Raw genomic sequence first — 6,529 nt, 5'->3', positions numbered from 1 at the left:
AGCGCCTGCTTAGGCAAGCTTAGGCAGGCTCAGGAGACTGTGGTTCAATCCCTGGCACCACATGCTTCACCAGCCCCACACTCAGGGCAGGCTGAGCCAGAAAAAAAAGAAAGAGAAAACACAGTGATCCACATTTCAGGCCCAATGCCTCTGTGCCAAGGAAAAACCCTGATAATCAAATTTGAAAAAATTATAAGGACATGTTGTAATATGGCATGAGGAGTGGAATAAACCACCTCCCCCTTATATAGAAATTTATAGTTTTAGTGTGGAGTGGGTATATTCAATGATTGCCTGGCCTGTGGGGTTATATGGAATCCCTATAGAGATATTTGGGAACAAAAATTGCAGAAAGCTTGGCTAGTATATGTAGGGCCATTGACAGTCATTAGGCATTTTGGCATGACCAAATTGGAGAAGCATAAGAACATGTGTTCGGTGACATCCTTGGCAGCCTCTCCAATACAAGAGGATGCAGCCAAGAATTGGAAGAAGGTACCTATAGTAACATACACAAATAAAGGACACCCAAATTAAGGCATGTGACTAACATCCATTTGCCATAAATGGTTGAGAAGAAGACCCCAGGAGTTTACCCCCAAGGAAAGAGCCAGAACATGATCCTTAGGGTATGCAGGGCAATTTTTTACCACCAGCCAGGATTCCTCAGGCCTAATTTTGAATTCATAGTGCAGCACCATGCAGATTGATGATGACAGCATGTGCACTTATAGGATGTTGAATGGGGGACAAAACAGGAAAGGCCAACTGGGAGAGAGTCAACCAGAAGGTTTCCTTCAGATGAAGGCCCAAGAAGGGAAGTATGGGAGAAATATGCCCAACAAAAAAAGGATGAGGATGGTTATGTACCCAGTCGTGCCTTTGTAATAAGAGAGCAGCCACAGAAGAATCAGTGAACCATAGAGCCAGTCTCTAGGAATGGCAACAATCAAGCTATATATTGATAATCAGTGTATAAATTAAAAGATGAGCCAGAAAGGTCAGTGAAATCGAAAATAAAAGCAAAAATCTTTCCTTGTTGTACTGAGGGAATTTGAGGTATAAGCGTTTGAAAAATTTGTTGATTAATCGCCATCACCTGTTGTTTTGGGCTGGGGTCCATGAAGACTACTGGGCCATCTGGATTTGATGAGTATCTGCAATTTTGGGGAAATATTATTGGGTGCCATAAGAAAAAAATTAATAATTTATGGAAGGAATAGTGAAAGAGTACTTGCCCAAGGTAAGAGGCAAAAGCGATCCCCCAGTCATCTGTAGAACTGAGGAGCCACTCATGTTGAGTAGCATTTAGGGGATGACCAGCCATGGAAACTCCATCCCAAAAAGTAACCACAATAGTGCCCTAGCCTTCATGATGAGATGACCACCAAGGTGAAACATGGTGATGCAGAGTAGAAAGGCAAAGCAGACAAGGAAAGCCACTCCAGAGACCTATTCTGCTGAAAAACTGCTTTGAGAGAATGTGTAGGAAGAACAAGGCATGACCATGATTTTGTAGGGTCCCATCATTGTACCCAGTAGTTAATGTTTGCTCCACAAGATCCAACACTCGAGCTCCTTCCATCGTAAGATGGCAGGCAGAAGAATTTCCTCTGAGAATATCAAACTGGGGGTCAGCTGGTACACTGAGACCCCCAACAATGGTCGGATCCAATTGGTATCCCTCAGCAGAATCTGAAAATCACATAAGGTTCTAAGGTGGTCACAGTGCAATTGAATGTGGTAAGGGGACACACAAGTTGAAATGAGCATCTTTCTCAAATAATTAAATGGAGGATACATTTGTACCTTATCCTGAGTCATCTGCAATCCATGGAGTGCAAGAGAACCCTATAGGCAAGCAAAAGCTGAAAGCAAATATTTCATTTGAGAGTCAGAAAGTAATATACCATCTATATGATGTGGTATGTACAACTGGTTGAATTGGGCCCTTGTCAATGCAAGGGCCTGTGCCACCAACTACTGACACAAAGTAGGACTATTAACCATTCCTTGTAGGAGTACCCACAAGGGATGGTTAATACCTATATGGAACTACCTATATGGTTGTTGAAAGTTAGGCACAGGGAACAAAAAATCAAAACATTTACAATCAAGGGGGCATATGGGTATAGTACAGAAGCAATCTTTGAGGTCAGCGGTCACTGGAGAAGGCAATCTGGGCTAAAGAGCGCCCATGACCTCCATAGTAGCATTTATAGCCCTAAGGTCCTGGAGGAGCTGCCATTTGCTAGATTTCTTTTTGAGGACAAAAATGTGTGTATTCCAAGGACTATCTGAGGGAACTAGGTGTCCCACAGCCAGCTATCTCTCAGCCAACTGAGTAGCTGCATCCAGCCTTGCTTTTGTTAAGGGACACTGCTCAATCTATACTGGGAGTGATGTGTTCCAGTGTATTGGGTCAGGTGTCAACTGAGAAGTGGCTCCTCCTGAAAGCCCAGGCCCTTCCAGTCTGGATTCACTGTGGCCTCTTCCAGGTCACCATTCCCTAAGCCTGGCAGCTGAGCCCCAACCCAGGAAGGAAACCTTGATTCAACATTTGATTGGTAATGATGGGGTTGAGGGTATATTGTTGAAGACCCATTTGCTCCATTATGTCCTGGCCCAACAAATTGACTACACAGTTGTACAAAACACAGGGACAGATGCTACCTGTGTTTCCCTCTTCCTCTTCCCAAAGCAAAATTTGCGCAATTTCCACAGACAGGCTCTCCATAACAGTGTATTGTATGGGCTTCAGTGGCCAGACAGTAGGCCAATCTTGGCAGACAACAGTTACATCTACCTCTGCATCCAAAATTCCTTCCAGTTTGTGGTACCAGAGATCAAACTCTGGCCCCTGTACTAACCTAAGCAAATACTTAGTCCACTGAGCTATATCACTGGCCCTTAATAGGGCTACCTTTTGACAGAAGTTCCTGGGGAATTGGTGTTAGGCTTCATTAATCTGTTGGCAACAGACAACTCCATAGCCTATCTTTCAACATCCTGCTTTAACCTCCTCAGTGTCTTGGAGGGACATGTTTTTGATGTCCTGCCTGCTTGCATAAGTTTGGTAGCTCATTTGTTCATAAGAGTGGCTCATGTATAGGTGTGTAGACATCACAGAGACAAGACAAAGAGTAACTTTATGGAAGATTATCTGAGCCTTTTCCCTGGAGACTTTAAATCTTTTCTTAGTGAGGGTTTCTATAACTTTATGGTACCATAACTCTTACATTCGGCTGTAGAATAAAATATTATCAACATCTGGGCCAGTGAGGCAAAACTAAAACAGTAGCATGGTAAACAGTGAAGCTGCTGAGAGCAATCAGAATGATACAGAGGTCCAAAAATATACTTCTGGAGTGGAAAGTTATTTTCTTCAAAGGACTCAGATCTTGTGGGTTTGCTTAGCCATGATGCAGTGTGCACACATGGGAGACCTGGCCCTCCCCCAATCTATCAAGTTCAACAATGTCTCAGGCTGTGCAGACAAATGGAATTCAACTATTAAGCAAAACATGGAGACTGAGCTTGTATGAATTACAACCAACATCATAGAAGGCAATAACAGATGGCTTGGAAATTGTGATTTTTACCTGGACTTCTACACAGCAAATTAATGTGCCCAATTTGTTTGGATATGTTGAAGAACACTATGACTACAAAGGAGTGTTTGCACTGTTATGTGCAGGTTGTATTATCATATCCCTGAGAAGAGGCAATAAAGAATGTTCTGCCTGTTGGAAAAAAACTAGTTTCTAAAAGATCATTAAGAGCAGACCCAAACATTGATGCACTCATCAGCAAAATATATCCAAGCCATAATGAGTATGAAGCTCATCAAGAGAGAGTACTAGCCAGGATCAACAAGCACAAAGATGAGTAGGCACTCATCACAGCATTTAAGGTCTGAAGATCCAGGCCATGAACAGATTACAGTGGAGCAAGAAGCAACAGATTGAAAATGGTAATGGAGTAGAAGATAATGGTGACAGTTCACACTGCAGTAATGCATCCACACTAGGCAACCAGGAGGCAGGCCCTTGTAACAAACGGACCAAAATATCACAAGAGTCTGGGCTTGAACTGCTAATAACCGTGCAACAGAAGCAATTGATTCAGTAAAGGATGGTGCTAGTGAAACTGAGTTTCAGGGCTCATCCCACACTTATGGAAAAAGATGACAGTGCACAGACAAGGTACATAAAGACTTCCGGTAATGCCACTGTTCATCATTTATCAAAGAATCTGGCTGTGAGTTTAGCTTTAGAAGAACTGCAAAGCTAAATAGATTCAAACCAGATGAACCTTGATACAGCCAGTGAGAAGCAGTATACAATTTATATAGCAACAGCCATTGGCAGTTCACTGTATTAAATGACTTTTTCTTTGGAATTGGTCAGTGAAAAATACTGGAAAGTGAACAAACCCATGGAATTTTATTACACCCCCACCAAGGATCACAAATGAGATCTATTTTAAATAGATCTGGACTGAATTTTTTTAATAGCCTAATGCTTTAATATTAAATATGTACCATTATTACTTTTATGCACAGATCTTGGATATGTTGTTCAGTTTCCTTCTGAGACAAACTCGTTTACACTGTTAGAATTGCTTCCCCTTAACTGAAGATTTACCTTTTGGAAAACACTGAAGTTACTCAATAATTTGTTTCCTTTTTAAAAAAAATGTCTAAGTTGTATGCTTTCACAAAGTCTAGTTCATTTGCAGCCTCCTTTGACCCACGAAGTTTTCATAGTTATACACTCTTCAGTAAAGATTTAATTGGAAATCATTTTCCTTCTACACTCAAAAGTTTTCTAAGCCTAATAAATGTTAAATATAGTAATATGTATTCCAAGCCCCAGCATTATATATATAGTTTGCTATAAAAACTGTAGTACCTTCATGAAGAACAAGGCTCAAATTGACTGTACTTAAAAACAATTCTCATAGGATTATAATTTTCATCCATATGATCTCATTTAAAATGGGGTTCTTTATGAACTACTTGGTGTCTATTGTCATAAAATGTTAAGGGTTTTTTCTTATAAGTATTGAATATCTGGTCACGGGGAAGAAAATCAAACAAAATCTTAAGTTCTGTGGGAACATGGTTCGTTAACAGATTTTACCAAAGAAAGAAGAATTGGTAGTAATATGTAGTCCTCAATTGCATATTTAAAAGTTCTTTTTTGTACTCTGCAGTCTTTATTTTCTCTATTGTATATGCTTGATGTTCTTTTCCTATTAAAATATCAGATATGGAAAAAATATCAACATCCTGTAGGATGATTTTCTGTACAAACTCTAGGTTTCTTAAGTCTTTTTATAGTGCCTGAGGGGGAAAAACACTGTGGAAAGAACGGTCCAACTATACTGCTGCTTTTCTTTTGAAGTGGAATTTTCCAATTTAAAAATAAATAAAAACTGGTAAGGTGAGTAGAGGTAAAAAACAATTTGTGTGACCAGAATTTGGGACAGAGTTGTGAGTGGATATGTCACCAGAGGGAGGACAAGAATTACAGTTTCTTTAACATAGTATAAGTCTTGCATAAATTTTATGTTTTCCTAAGGGCTTTTATTCAAGGAGACAAGGAGAATTTCAAGAACACTAACAGTGTAGCTACTATGATTTGTGTCTATATGTCTCCCTCCAAAGCCTCATGCAGTCATGGGGCTGCCTTCTACAGTTTTTGATTGATTCATGCTCCAATGTTGGGACTATGAATGACAGTGTAATACCCATCCTGGGATAGGCAGCCTGTACATAAGAGAGAGAAAGAGGTTTGCTTTCTGCAGTACTCCTCCCTTTTACTATTGTTTCTTTTGCTGCTTGCCTCCACCATGAATTGTTGCATTCAGCCATGTGCCACTCTGCCTTGGAGCCAAGTGAGCATGCAATGAAACCTCCACAAACTGTGAGATGAATAAACCTTTCCTTCCTTAATTCTGGATGTCAGGTATTTTGTCTCAGCAATGATAGAAAAGTAAAAGGATAGCACTCAAGGCCATATTTGAGACACTTGTTAATGAGAGGCCAGAGGGCTTCACTGGTAGCACTCACATTACTGATTCATATGATGAACCAAAATGAAACTAACTAGGATAGAATAATGCCCAGAATAATTTTAAATTTATCTTTCATTATGGCTCAGGAACACTTTTTGGATAATAAAAAAACATCCTTTTATCCATTCTTCAGTTGATATTTAAATTCTGTCCAAGATTTAGTTTTTACAAAATGTGGGCAAAAACATGGTGCACATGCATCACTGTGGTTTGACATCTTTAATTCTCCCAGGAAATTACACAGAAGGTGAACACCTGGGTCAAATGATACCTCTAATCATGGATAGTTTAGGAATCTCTACACTGATTTCCACAATAGTAACTAGGGAGAAGGGGAACTAGGGAACAAGGGTAACTAGGGAGAAGGAAGAGTAAAAGGAAGAGAAAATAAAGATAAAAGGATAAAATGGAAACAAATATTGTAAACAAAAAGAAATATGTTTGAACA

General features: G+C 40.0%; 1 pseudogene; it reads left to right on the top strand.

The window, feature by feature from the left end:
- Positions 1-3,477: 3,477 nt before the first annotated feature.
- On the top strand, positions 3,478-4,476 carry LOC105741246 (annotated as a pseudogene).
- Positions 4,477-6,529: the final 2,053 nt, after the last annotated feature.

The sequence above is a fragment of the Octodon degus genome, unplaced genomic scaffold (genome assembly GCF_000260255.1).
Source record: "Octodon degus isolate 3935 unplaced genomic scaffold, OctDeg1.0 scaffold00358, whole genome shotgun sequence".
In the NCBI taxonomy this organism is placed as follows: Eukaryota; Metazoa; Chordata; class Mammalia; order Rodentia; family Octodontidae; genus Octodon; species Octodon degus.
The sequence above is the reverse complement of the archived record's forward strand: the minus strand, read 5'-3'. Positions and strand labels throughout refer to the sequence as shown.